The sequence below is a fragment of the Periophthalmus magnuspinnatus genome, chromosome 5 (assembly GCF_009829125.3).
Source record: "Periophthalmus magnuspinnatus isolate fPerMag1 chromosome 5, fPerMag1.2.pri, whole genome shotgun sequence".
NCBI lineage: Eukaryota > Metazoa > Chordata > Actinopteri > Gobiiformes > Gobiidae > Periophthalmus > Periophthalmus magnuspinnatus.
This window is the reverse complement of record NC_047130.1, coordinates 4,024,003-4,039,740: the sequence shown is the minus strand read 5'-3', so window position 1 is coordinate 4,039,740 and position 15,738 is coordinate 4,024,003.

Here is a 15,738-nt window from a genome sequence, read left to right as displayed (position 1 = left end):
GTGAGTGTATGTTTCAAGAAAATAGTTATTTAGAGAAAAGACATGAAAGTACACTTATTAGTGTTGTCACAATACTAAAATTTCAAATTTGATTTTAATACTAATAGACTAATAGTACTCAAGATTCCGATACCATAATGATAATAAAAAAACTCTTCATTTAGATAGTAGAATGTCATTTTCAACATTAAATGATATTACTTTCATGTATATTACCGTGAGATTTCATATCTGTTTAATCCCTCTTATTCTTGTTCTGATACAGCTCAAGATCATTTTAAAGCTATTCAGAAATGGTTCATTTCTGTCCTGTTGATGTGACTTTTTTACTATCAGTACTTGTTCAAATGAGAATCTAGTTTCAATACTAGTTTTAGTATCAGTTAGTATCAGATTTACAATACTTTTGGCAACCCTAGTTAGATTACACATAGTACTACAATGTATGTTATGAGTTCCGTATTTTCTGAACTATATGTCACTCTGGAGTATAAGTCGCACCAGCCAAAAAATGCATTATAATGGAGAAAAAACATATATAAGTTGCACAGGAGTATAAGACACATTTTTGGGGAAATTTATTTTACAAAATCCAAGACCAAGAACAGACATTTTATCTTTAAATCTTAACTTATTATAATAACACCAATTAAATAGAGATCAACAGGCTGAATAGCAGTACAGCACGCTAACATCCATCCATTTTCTTCCACTTATCCGGGGCTGGGTCGCGGGGGCAGCAGTCTAAGCAGGGACTCTAAGACTTCCCTCATCCCGGACACGTCCTCCAGCTCCTCCGATGGGACCCCAAGGTGTTCCCAGGCCAGCAAAGAAACATAGTCCCTCCAGCGTGTCCTGGGTCTTCCCCGGGGCCTCCTCCCAGTGGGACATGCCCAGAACACCTCCCTAGAGAGGCATCCAGGAGGCATCCTGAGCAGATGCCCGAGCCACCTCAACTGGTTCTCTCAGCGTATAGAAGCAGCGGCTCTACTCTGAGCTCCTCCCGTGTGACCGAGCTCCTCACCCTATCCCTAAGGGTGCGCCCGGCCACTCTGCGGAGGAAACCCATTTCAGCCGCTTGTATCCGCAATCTCATTCTTTCGGTCATTACCTAGAGGTCATGTCCATAGGTGAGGGTAGGAACGTAGATTGACTGGTAAATCAAGAGCTTTGCCTTGCGACTCACCTCCTTCTTCACCACAACGGACCGATACAGCGACCGCATCACTGCAGACGCTGCACCGATCCGCCTGTCAATCTCACGCTCCATCCTTCTCTCACTCTTGAACAAGACCCCGAGATACTTGAACTCCTCCACTTGAGGCACGCTAACATAACACATTTATATTTATTCAGCTACATGAAGCATAGACAGCAAACTGAATATGTGTCTGGTATGTTAACATAAGGTATTAACAGTTAATCAGATAACTAAAGCATTAAAAACAAGCTAACAAGTTTACTCCCACTCCAAAATCACTAAATCCCTGGAATTCTTCATCCTCGGTGCCACTTCTGAACAACTCCGTCAACTCTGGAGGTAGATGAAGCACCGCTTTCCTCTTCTACGTGGCTGTCATCAGACTCAGCAGAATATGATTATCTTTTAGCGGGCATTTTTGTTCAGTCTTTCTCAGATGTCTTTTAAATTACCATAATGTAGAATTTTTTTATTTTCAATGGTACAGGAGGAGTAGATACTGTTACTGTCTGTACACAAGCCTAGAGTGGCCTCGGGCAGTTGTCAGTGTGACGATAACAAAGATGTGAAATTATATTTTTTAATAATTTCACATGTAAGTCACATCTGAGTATAAGTTGTACCCACGGCCAAGCTATGAAAAAAAGAACGACTTATAGTCTAGAAATATAATATAGAATCCACTGTTTCTGTAGTACAGGGTCAGGGTGTTACTCTATAGATTTAAAAATGAATGATGAGGGTCATCCACACAAAACATGCAACTGACCAAAAAATTCTCCCTTAAGTCTGCAAATCAAATCTCAGAGTTGTCTTAATGTGAAAAAAGAGAAGTTGTTTATAGTTACAGTATTACAAATCTATCAGATTTTACTAACAATATATCAAGCAAGAATATACAATATTTCAGTGGTTAAGGCTACTGTCTTTAAGACAGTAGACAGTGAAATGTGACTGGCTGACATTACCTGTAAATGTCAACAGCTGTGTTATCAAGACCTTGGAAAGTTGGACTCTCAGACTAAATATTGGTGTTATGTTTGACATGCACTCGACCAGCTTTTCCTCTGCTCCTCTCATCTCACGTGTCTGCTCGACAACACACAGACAAAGCAGTACACTGTACATTTATCTGCCAGATTCAGTAAATACAGAATAGTAGTAATAAAGAGTCTTAAAAATCCCCCTGTGAAACCACTATGAAACCTTTCTGTGTGAGGTCCACTACCTGCTTGTCTCCATGGAGATGTAAATGCATTTTTTCTTAAACGTAGTATTATCTATATTGAATCAATCCATTACAGGTGTTTGGCTGATTAAAAAAATACCTTGACAGACATGCAGTTTTACCTTGGGTGGGCTTCCCTCTCCATACACCTGTGACATGGTTGGCCAGTTTGTCTCAACTGAGATAATTTTAATGTCATAGAGTGGAACATTTCAGGCAAAGTAATAACATCTCCATGGATACAACAGGTCGTAGACACTCTTCCACAAAATTTACATAGTGTACCTTTGGCTTAGATTTTTGTCTGCTGATTAAAAGTGATGGATTGTTTAATCACAGAATAAAACATTCCAACTTTGCAATGCTAATCTTCCCCTCTAAGCCTCAGCCAATGTCAGTGTTGCGTGTGTTTTGTATAATCAATAAGTACATAAACCCATTGTTGCCCTTATTGTACGCACATGTTTCTTGACATTATTAAAATGCATTCCAAATGGTTTGGGTTGTTGAAAAGAAAACTAAATATTTTTAAATATTTTGATTCTAAATAGAATTCAGCACAAACCGTTTCGAATGTGGTTAAAGAGCAAAGAGAAACAGAGGTTACAAAGTTGCACTGCCTCGGTTACAGTATGACTGTGTCTCCACCGCAGCAGCAAAACCAGTAGCCTCCTAAACACCACAAATCTCTCTGTTCTGTTCTCTTTGTTCATTGATAACAACACCTTACACAGGGAGGAGAAATAAAACCACCCAAATAACTTGAATTAATTAATGTATTTTTTATAGTTTAGAGTATCTGGGCTTTTTACCTAATAAGTACTTTGAGTCCCTTGAAAGTAGGAAAGCGCTATAGAAATGAAACGCACTCCTAGAGGGATTACACCAATATCTGTGTAAAGCATGATTTCTTTCTCAATGTCATTCTTAGCCTCAATTTTATTACTCTTATTACTGTATTCCAATTATTTTAGGATAATATGATATTCTGAATTTAAGCTTTTTTCCCCCTATGAATTAACCATTACATATGCCGGTTGAATGAGTCTTATTACTTCCTCACTGGTGGATCAAATTTGCCACACGAGCTGCATGCGGCCTACCAACCAACCACAAACCACAATGTTTGTAACTGACGGCACCACTCTTCAAGACCGTCCCTGCTTTGTATGAGGTCAAGAGAGCGGCCACATGTTGGACCACTTAACCCCCAACCCTACCCCACCCCCCCACTATTGCAATCTATCACTCGCCGTGACACACCTGATCGTGTGAGGTATGGGAAAGAACATGGGTCACCGTAAGATTCTGGAAACTGAATGAGCGGATGTGTTACAGCAGTCGCAGCTATGGCCAGTCCATTCGGAGAGGAGGGATGTGTGGCTAATTCTTCCTTCCTGTCTGCTGCATTGTGTTAGCAACTTTCTGATCGGCAGGACCTGGGGTTCACCGCCCAAGGTGTGACACACTGAAGGTCAAGGGTAAACTCCAAAATACAGTCTGTACCTCTGATGTAATTGATGACGTAACAGCTGAAAATAGTTGAGTGCTTTTAGATCTGATAGACCTGTTTCTACTCTACTCTTTTTTTGAATAAGCGTTACTTCTCTGTGATGGATAGTAGGTTCTCCAGTGAATCTGATGAAAATGCAAAGAACCACCCAAAAAACTAAACAAAAAAATGGCCTCATAAAAAAACAAAGATATCGTAAAAAACAAGATCATTTTTTATCCCAGGACCATCTGGAGCTCTCTTCACAACCATTCATTCTGCTCCACCAAGTTTGTGAAGGACCAATCACAGCAGCTTATATCTTGAGCTCCCCCAACCATGTCATAGAGAACAGACTTCTCTCACCTCTTGTTTACATTGTTAAGGGTTTCACCCATTGTCCTATATGTGTTATTCTTGTGTATAGCATGGTCTGGAACCATATCATGTTTCTACAATTTCCGAAGGGCGTGATTCGCGGGCAGATTAGACCAATTGAAGAAACACATGGTCTGTTTGAGTCAAAGCAAACATGGTGGGCGGCACTGAAGCACACAACCTATATTTTGTCATGAATGTTATGAGGAAAGTGAACAGGAGCAGGCCTGTCATGATGCCAAATTTTGAGGTGCGATATATTGCTGAAGTAATAATAAACGAAAAACGATAATATTGAAGCCAAACCATAAAGCAGAATTATCCCCAGAAACACTTAAGTAGTTAGTTTGTATCTATAATGAGTCATAAAATTTCATAATTCAATCCTCTAAAGCTCAAATCTCACTGTAGAACAGAAAAATAACCAAAAAAAACAGCCAAAAAAAAAGTCCCCAAGACAAATATTGGCCCCAACAAAATATTCCATTTGTCATGTGTTGAACAATAAGTAGATAGAGTGTTTATCATGACAGGCCTAAACAGGGGTTTTCTTCCACATTTGTGAGATATCAATATGCAACTGTGATTGGATCCTCTCAAAAGTGATTTTCTGGTGCAGACCCTCCTGTGTTTGAACAGGAAGTAGGAGGGACTAGCTTGCCAAGCATTCAAAAAGAAAAAAATACAATAAAAGGATGCATGTCTATTTTTATATGAAAATTGCAAGTTAACTGGTGAAAAAACAAACCCTTGTGGACTACCGTTGGCTCCAGACAACACACATACCGAATATTACACAGCAATTCCACCGCTTTACAAACGTTTATGTTTTTTTCCGCAGATTTCCAAGGCACTTCAGTATGAGACAAGCCGAACTAACAAAAGGCCAAGTAGGTCATAAGGTGAGGTAAAATACATGTTGACCCCAAGATTTCTGATGTTCTCAAACTCGTCTGATCAAATGTCTTTCTGAGCATGACGGTCACACATAAGCTGTCAGGGTGTCTATATATCATCAGTCAACAGCTTGTGTCTGAGTAAATGGCACTGCATCCACCAGCCGCGTGATATACGGCCATATTGTGCTTTCAAGTCATCATAAATATGGATGTGCCTGCAGCCTTGCACATAAAAGGCCTAAGTTTACAGGGAGATGACACCACAGTCAAAGGACTATGTAAGAAATAGGCCTCTGTAGACTTTCATCAATGGGAATGCATCAACGTTATATACTGTGGTTGAATTCTTAATTTGAAAGCATTTCCAGTTTTCTTTCACACTGTTTTCTAACCTATGTTATAATGCCGTTTCCTCATCAAAAACATACCTAGAGTTTTGTTTCATTCACACATGTTTAACACACAAATCGTTCATATTTTGTTCTTCTCTCAAACAGAAAATACTCTGTTCCACCTTGTGATGTTATGGGGTGATACAGGAAGTGCTCTGCTGTGTTTTTAAACTTCATACACCTTCACTGGAATCATCTGAATGTGGAATGGCCAAGCTCTACTGAACTAAAGGTAAAAGGTAGCTGTCAACTTGAAAGCAACCACTAAATGACATCACAAGGTGGATGCTTTAAGCGTGATTAATAAAAGTGTTACTCAAACATGCATGAGTTAAATAAAACACAGCTCCTGGTATGTTTTTGAGGAGCTAACATGGCTTAAGAGTCAATTTTGCATAATATAAAGTACCTGTAATAGTCAGTTATGTTTACTGAAAATTCTGGAGATTAGAGTGTGTCAAATGAAAAGAGGAGTGCAAAGATTTATTTAACGCTGAGTTTGGACTTCTGTCTTGTACCTCTGTCTTGTAGCAGTTTAAAATAAAGGAAAAACAAGATCAACAATCTACTCTATCAGAGGCAGTTGTTTATGCCAGAGGTGGAACCAAGTTGTTGTTTTACAAGTCTCAAGTAAGTCTGAAATATTTAGCCTCAAGTCCATAGACTATATAAATGGGCATAGCTAACCTGCCAGCCGTCACATTCCAAATAAGAAGTGAGCATGGGCGCGCTTTTGGCTCCATCAACTCTGGCTCCATTTCACATTCTATTGAAAAACTGTCACCCCTCTCTCCATAACTGCTGCTGGCAGCCTTGTCATTTTGGTCTTAAAATGTTTGTATTAACCTGCTCTACATGATCCTGGTATTTGTATTTCGCTATTGTATAAGTAAATAAAGATATGAACATTAATCACAGACAAATCAGGTGCATTCTTTCCCAGTGGTCATTCAAGCTAATGTTAGCAACAGGTTTGATTGACAGGATTACTAAGTGCCCAACTAAACCAGTGGTGTGGGCGGGAAGGGGCATTACCTTCAACAGCGTCGCTCCTGATTGGCTCTTTGGTTGCTGTGATACTTGCGGTTGGAATTTCAAATATGGAACTTGGCTCCAAATTCGCCCCTGTAACCTCAATGTGCTTCATTTGACTGGAGCCAAACACTATGGGTGATGCCACACTCCCTTAGTCCACTTCTTTATACAGTCTGCCAGACATGGGCAAACTATGGCCCGGGGGCCACACACAGCCCTTTGGGCTTATTAATCCGGCCAGCCAAATTATTTAACTGAAATTGAATAAATTAATTATTCATTTAACTAATGCATTTGGAAAAGTACAATGAGCCTTGCATATTCATGCTTTTCTACATGTTACAGGCCAAATCTCTAATGTAATATATACATACATATATCCTGTCCCAGCCCCTCTGTCAAATGTTAGAACCCATTGTGGCTGTGTGTTAAAAAGGTTGCCCACACCTGGCTCAAGTCCCAAATCAAAGTCAACCAAGTCCAAGGAAATTCAAGTCCCAAATTCTATGCATTAAAAGTCAAGTCTTAATACTATGTAGTATGTTTTTTTTTTTTATTAATATTTTTGGAATATGGTAAAAAAAAAAAAAAAAAATTCCTGGTAGCATATTGAGAGATGGAGACGTGCAGTTTACATTTTATTCCTCTAAAACTAAGTATCCTATCTCATTTAATTTTTCTTCAAGTCCAAATGCTGTAGAGTCCAAGTGATAGTCCATTTTTTATCAAGTTTCAAGTCAAAATAGTGGCTCAAGTCTGACTTGAATCCAAGTCAGGGCTTGTAAGTCCACACCTCTGGTTCATGCTCCGTGGACTTAACCTTAAAAGTCTATTTTCTCTATCCACAAAAAGAATTAGGCTGGAACTCAAAATGCTTATCTTATCATACTTGATACAGTCAAAATTGTGTTATCAACATTGTCCCCAAATGGCAAGTTACAAAAACATTCTTTTACTAAAAACAGAGAAGCTAACTCAGAAGGTGACAGTAGTAAAGGAAAGGCCCATGTCCTTGTTTCTGTGCCCTGTCGCTAGATTCCCACCGACTATTGTTGTTATTTCACATTCCACAAAAGTATTGTGGGACTTAAGGGCTGAGGTATACACCAGAGAGTTCCCAGTACGTGCATGGTGTAATGAGAGGGGCTTGACAGGGCAGACACAGGAGAATGAGGAACCAACGGCGTCCCGCGGCTCAGGGGAGATGAGGCCAAAGCTTCCTGGAACTCTGTGACTTCAATTAATGTCTGTATTTTTTTTATGTTGGCGAGCGTGCTTGGAAAGAGCCCAACAGTCTGGACAGCACCATTTCTGAGATGCTTCAGGAACGGGTGTTAAACTGTTAAGCTAACTTCAACACAAATAAAGCATTTTGAAAACACGGGCTTAAGCATAAACCTATTATGTGGAGTAAAAAGGTTCAAAGATTTGTGTATGTATATATATATATATATATATATATATATATATATATATATATATATATATATATATATATATATATATATATATATATATATATATGTGTGTGTGTGTGTGTGGGGGGGGGGTGTATGTGTGTGTGTGTGTGGGGGGGGGGTGTGTGTGGGTGTGGGGGTGTGTGTGGGTTTGTGTGTCATTGCCAGCCACAATTGTATATCTCATGATGATTTCATCTTGTTATGTATTTATTTTTACTTCACTGCTGTTATTACTGTTATTAGGCAGTGTTGGACAGTAACTACTTACAAATTAAAGAAATATTTTAATCAGACTACTTTTTTGTCATGCATTGCTTAAATGTCTTACAATTCTTTTGAAAGGGGCAAAAAAATAAATAAAATTAAATAATAATAATAACATTAATAACAATAATAACGACAATAATAATAATAATAATAATAATAATAATAATAATAATAATAATAATAATAATAATAATAATAATAATAATAATAATAATAATAATAATAATAATAATTTAAAAAATAATAATAATAGCCCTAGTAATGTTTAGTTACTATTTTGCAGCCAGAAATATGTGTAATCTTTTGGTGACAGATGCATATCAGCTGTGTGAAAATTAGGTTAGTATAAAAGGATTTCATGCTTTTTTAAGTTAGTTCCTGAGTTATGTTGTTTTAGTAATGAGAGAGAGTAGTACATAGATTACATTTAGAAGATTTATCAGTTAGTAATCAGATTAAGTTTGTCTTTCAGTATCTTTTGTATTGATATGAATAATACATTTCAAACACAAACAGTGGTTGGATATACATTTTGGGCTCCAGTCCATGGAAACTTATACTGTCCCTGAATGTCCCCTCACAAAGATGAAAGGCAGAGGGCCTACAAGTCCACAGCCCAGGACGGTAAAGGGGCTTCAGTGGTGTGTCGGAGGGGCAGGCAGGGTGCGGGCACATGAAACGCTTTGTGGGCTGATAAGGAAGCTGTGCAGACTGCATGATGAGAGGCACAACAAACGTCTGTCATGGAGGTCCTGCATGGCACAGGGCCACCTAGAGTGAGCCTGGTGACAGTCACACACTGAGTCTATAAAAAGGTGTGTTTCCCCGAGGCTGCTCCTCTCACACATTTATCATAAAAGAAAAATGATTGTAATAAAAGTCATCCTCGTCATTTGCAGTCATTTGGTAATTTGGCGAAGTGTTAGGCCTGTCATAACACAATTTAACGTGTGATATATTGCTACAAATGATAAATTTGAAAGTACTTTTTTACACTCACACAATACCATCCCAGAGAACCCTTTAAAATAGTAACAAAAAACAGCTAAATGAAACACTTTAACACTTCCATAGTATGTATAATTAGTCATAGAAGGTATATTCCACCCTCAACAGCTCAATGTTAAAAAAAATACTGAAAAAACATTTCTCACTAATTTAAAGAAAATGAACGTATAAAAAATACTGAGCCTAGGAAATATATTAAGAGTATACAGTACATATCAAGCCTGTGTCAGAGTACTTCTATAGTATCTACATATAATTAGTCTTAGACAGCATATTCAACCTTCAACAGCTCAAGAAACACCCACTAGTGCAAAGAAAATGAACACACAATGAATACTGAGCCCTGAAATATATTGTTCCAGCTTTTATTCATTGAACAATAAGTCAGAAGTAATTATTATGACAGGCCTACATGTGTCAGAATCCCTCCCTCCAGACTCTATTTGTTAATAAGATTTCAAGTCCCAAACGGGCATGAGTGATAATCTACTAAAATAAGCATAAACAATAGAAATCCTCTAGGTTCCTAGAGAGTTGATGTAGGCTTTGGTGTTTTCCATCTTCCAGCCAAACAATACACCACCTCCCACTCGTCACCAGGCTCCATTATAGCACAGTGATATGTCAAACATCCAGGGAATGTGCACTCATCTAATTAACATTGGACTGTGAGATCCAATTAAATTAATTTTTTGTTTTAAAGTAGCGGAGACGGGTGAATCCGCACCAAATGAACATCAATATAATGAATGTTTACGTTCTGAAGTTTGAATGCAGCTCGTTTATGCAAAAATGGCTCAATAGTGTCATATGGATATGCGACGTTGTACAATGTCTTTATGTAAATTCTACAAACAATTACTGAAGATGACTATATTAAGCAACTATTTTAGGAACTACAGAATTACAAATATGGAGGAGAGGAGTGCATTAAATGACTCAAAGGGCCTGTAACAGATTTTTTCCCTATAAGTATTTGACCAAAATGTGTCTTGCCCCAGTACAGATGTATTATATAAGCAGCTCTTGAGGTCAAAATAAGTCCGCTATGTCCTATCTGCATGTTTTCTTGTCTGAGAATCAGGCAGTGCACACTTAGCATGTTAGTTGTTGTTAACATTGCAATCACAGAAAAAAACGCTATGGCCTCTGAACATTGTGAAAAGAGCTTCTAAACTCATCGTGATGGAGAAAAAAACAACTGTTTAATAAGAACTAGTCCTGTTTTTCATGATTTAACGCAGGCACATGTAACTGGTAAAGATTTAGTCAGGCAAAACATCAGATCTGGAGTTGTGTGCAGCTGCTACTAAGCAAACTTCTCAAGGCTGTGTTATATATACGCTGCTGCCAACTTTCAAATAGGTATCCTCTTGCTGTCTGACGCCGCCAAGTAAAACACAAAACAGAAAACACAATCTTCAAAGAGCCCACTGGCCAAATGTGACAACCGCATCCATCTCCATATGTGTTCTAAGCAGACAGCATGGACGTGAACCGCAGCCATGCTCCTGACAAATAACATTAGCCCTGTAGACAAGCTGATGGAAGTAGGAGGGACTTCCCATTGAACTCAGAGATCGCAGAGGTCAGAGGTCATTCCAAATGGTATTGTGGTGTGCTGTGTTATGTATTCAATGCAGACACGCACACAAAACGTCTGGGTGTTCGGGTGCAGGATTCCGGGCCGCGCTGGTGCTTTACCGTCACCAGTGAGCATGGGGCCGATGAGTCAGCAGCTAATGGCTTGTTTTACGACTGTCAGTCTGGGCGGAGATGGGAGACCCTGATAACCCCAGCCCAACTCTGTCTGACATCATCACCAGAGGACAGGAGCATCTGCAACATCGGCACAATGGAGTAACGCAGGGTTCTCAACTCGGGGGAACCAGAGGACACAGAGTAAAAGGGGGAATGGTGTGGGAAGTGAAACCAGGACGGTACTGCTGTGAGGTGAGAGTGCCATACATACACTAAGGCACCATAACGACAGCCTGTTGCTACATGCTTGCAAAATCACATTCATCTCAATTTGTTGACCTGATGTTTGATTTGTGAGCTCAACGGCCTCTGTAACCTTAAACACGCTGTAAATAAACGGCTGTGATGTCCCAAAATTGGACGTTTGACAGATGTGCTTTACGGGCTGGCTCCAGACTGTCTTGTGTTCAAACAAAGAGTAGGAGGGACAGACTTGCCACACAAAGAAAAGGTTAAATACAACTGGTAACACAAACTTATCTATTTTAATTTTTTTTACACAAATTTTTGATAGGAGTGGGTCCTGAGAGCACTACAAAACATTCCTTGAACAGTCTTCAGTGTTTGAGTATTAAAAATCTGAATAGTGGTTAAGGCAGCATGGGTTTTGAAAAAGCATGGGTATTATAAACGAGGCAACAGGTATTATTAACTAGATACTGTAAAAAACAAACAGTGATACCCAGCACTACTAATCAATAATATGCCCATATATATTTTTGCATAGACCAGATCTTCTCAAACTATAGCGGTATCTGTAATAAACCTGTTCGAGACTGGATTAAGTCCTAGGTTTTACTTGTACTTTGAAATGCTGCATGTTTTATGGCTGTAGCACATGTTGGAGAAAAGATAATGTCTTTTTAATAGGCACAGTATAACATGACCGAGTTATCTCTGTGAGTAGACAGGCACTCACAATACAAAGGGAAGTGACGTACTTGCTGAGCAGTATCCATGTCTGTGATGTCCCAGTAGATTAGAGCTGCTTTCATCTGTGCCATATCCAGAGACCTGTTGTAAAGGCTGGGACTGCCAAAAGAGCACGTCACACAGCTTAAGTGTGTGAGAGCCTCCTCGTGGCTGTTACGTCAGCTCTCTGCCCTCCAAGCGGGAAGTCCTGAAGGAGCACAGACTACAGAACATTCACTGATTACTCTCTGAAGCCTGCTGCAGATCTGGGACGTCTACACACAGTTTATGGAACTCTTTGAATGGAACAGAGTCTCATAAATAAATAAACAAACAGGAAAAGGATGTGTTCAAAGGACATCTGCTGTGCAAAGTGGGTTAAAGTCACAAAATAGGCCTACTCCACATTTTCAAATACATTTCCAAAAGTTTTACAAAGGCGTCTTTCATGTTATACTTCTGGAAAAGGCAAAACAGAGAGTAGATGAATACATGATGGATTAGGGCTGCATGATTTTGGGAAAAAAAAACATCTAATTGCGATTGAGATTAGACTTGAGAATTTGAGAATGTTTTCAAATCAAGATTCAGTTAACAGTGTATCTTTTAAACACACCCAATATAATTAGACAGAACACTAACGCATGAACTACTAAAGTAAAACGAGAATCTCATACCTTTCAGAACATTTTTGGAGATCTATCACTATGCAATTTTTCTGGTGTCTGATCCACTACCTGCTCATCTTCATGGAGATGTTATTGCTTTACCGACAACATTCCACCCTATCTTCATGAAGACAAGCGTTCACAGGGCAGATCTGTGGAGAGGTGAACCGGCTCACAGAAAAAATGCATGTTTTTCAATGTATTACACATTTAATTACATGCTGTAGAACCTTCCAGGCCAAGCATTAACATCTCCATGGAGACAAGCAGGTGGTGGACCCAATACTAGAAAAGTCACATAGATCTTAACAATAAAAAAAACAACATTTTATCAACATTATATTAAGTATACTTGTGATTTGCATCAACTGAAACTGAGATTTGGAAATGATTGTGATACATGTTCAGCCTTACGATTGATAGTAACTTAAACGGGGGGTAAAAATACAATCGTACATACAAACTGTTTTTAAACTGAGAAACATTTACAATCAAATCGCGAGAGATCCAAAAATGGTACTTGAGAAACTTTACTTCAAAATAATAATACTCAAGTAGAAGTATAAAGTAGCAGTCCAAGAAATTACTCAATTTAAGAGTAAAAAAGTATTTGGCAAAAGTACTACTCAAGTAAGAGTGACTTAAAGAGCGACTGTCGGGACATAACATCTGATTTATAATTTGAAGTTAATGTAATTTGAAAGACAAAATATTAAATGATGCACATAATCTGGTATTTTCAAGGGAGAAACAAAAAATATGTGCAAGAAACCCAAACGTTCAAATCATTTCATGCTGCCCACATAAAGCTTTTGTCACTTGTAGATTTACTCACCATGGAAAGAGTGACCACAACTTTTACTCAAATAAGAGTACTGTTACTCCAATACAAATATTACTCAAGTAGGAGTAAAAGTATAGTGGGAGAAAAGTACTCTAAAAAGTACAATATCATCAAAATGTTACCCACGTAAATGTAGTTGAATAAATGCAACTGAGTACTACTACCCTCCTCTACCTATTAGCAATCATTATCAGTCAAAAGCAATGGCTGCCTGCCCTACCCACTATTCAGCATTCTCTAAGGGCAACATTTTGTATTCCTTTCCTTCCCTAGAGATGTATTTCTGCAGACAGTGGTCACTGGAGCATGCTCAGTACACTTTTCCCACACATTGGTTCTGCGTGGTCACTCCCATTGACCTGATCTTACTTCACACTGTGTCCAAAGAAAGTCTCCACTTCCTTAGGATCTGCTCCTCCCCAATGGACTGCTCAGCTTTTTTCATGACCCAGTATTCAATGCCAAATTCAGATACTTCACTCCGTTTTCTGTCCTAAACCACCTCATCCCTATTCTTAGCCTATTATCTGATTAACCCTATCAGTGTGCATACGATCCATGGATCTATCCAGGACGTATTTCCTGGATATGGGTGAGTATTTCCTTGGCGGGTCACGTCCGAAGTGCGATTCCCATTCATGTTCAATTATGGGATGTTCGCACCCCTTGTCCCTATCCGAGCTACACCCCTATTGTCAAGCCGTGGGTGAGGTCTACACAGCCTTTTACTACTTCCAACGTCAGGCCCTGCTCAAGTCTTACTCACACTCCAGAAGAATACAAGGAAGGAAAGAACACAGTTGTGCACTCCTGTGTCGAAATCTACCTGGCAGTCGTTATCGTTTACCGCCTTTTATGATTTCTCAACTATTTCTGTAAAGTAGTTTGATTCATGGTGCTAAGGACAGAAGTAGGAAGATGACCTTGTTTGGTCTTTGTCCTGGACTTTCTTAAGCATGAGCGTACGGATATGATTTATGCTCTTGTCCTCTTCCACTTATCTTTTTCATCCTTCAAAGACAAGGCACTATTACTTGACTATATCTTTATTATAGCTGAAGATTAAGAGTATCTTTCTAAATCCTGACAATATAGTCCAATAATCAACAGGGCTGCAGAAATTCTTGGTTGACTGAAGACATGTCCTGCCGATAGATTAGTCGACTGAAAAGGGGGCGTGGCATAAGCTCTCAAAGTTATTACTATGGATTTCTATGTATCTGATCCAAACTGCACTCACAAGACTACATCTGCATGAGAGTTTGTGCAAAAACGACTATTTATGAAAAGAGCAACAGTGTATTTATGTAAAGACAAATTAAACTTGTGAATCATGAGTTTAACTTGCCTTTTTGCACATAAATAACAGAAAAATACCAAATCTTCAGCTAACTCACTAACTTCTCCTTCCAACTGTTATCTCAGCTTCAAACCATGAATAAGGGTCTGAATTATTAATAAAGAGAGATTACCTTTTGTTAGTAATTCATCAGAACTACCCTACAGTGCTACAGAGTATCTCTGCCTCTAAGAATATAAGTATATCCTAAACTTTGTATATCTTTCATTGGGGAAAAGTGTACTTCATGCAGCACATGACTGAAATAAATAAAAGTCTTACACTACAATCTGCAAACAATAATCAGGCCACACAGACGGCTCCATTCGAACACTTGTTTATTCCAAACATACCTTTCATTATTCGGCTTTGTCTCCTGCCCCAGGCCCACAGCAGCGAGGTCAGCACGTACATCCAGATCTGGCCCTGTGTTTCTCTTGGCTGGCTGCACACTTATTAGCATGCGGTGGATCTCTTCTCCTTCTGTTCCTCTGCTGGCCTTTGGAGATGTGCCTGCCCTGCTCGGTAATATATGATCTGCTATTAGCTTCTTAAAGCCCCCAACTGTTGCCTAAGAGTAAAATCCACACATTAGAGAGTGATTTAAATTAATTGACTGAATATGTAACAATCAACATCTAAATATGACCACAGACCCTGCTTTTTCACATTGTACAGTAAAACATCAGACTATAACTGTGTAATATAGACACAGTTTTAACAGTACTCAGCAGGATCTTTGGAGTCCAAATATGAAATTCGGCCAGGATCAGTTTATGTGACTTCTATTATCCCTTTTTGTTCCATGCCATGATAAATTCTTGTTTAAGTCCCTTCTCAGAACACTATTATTT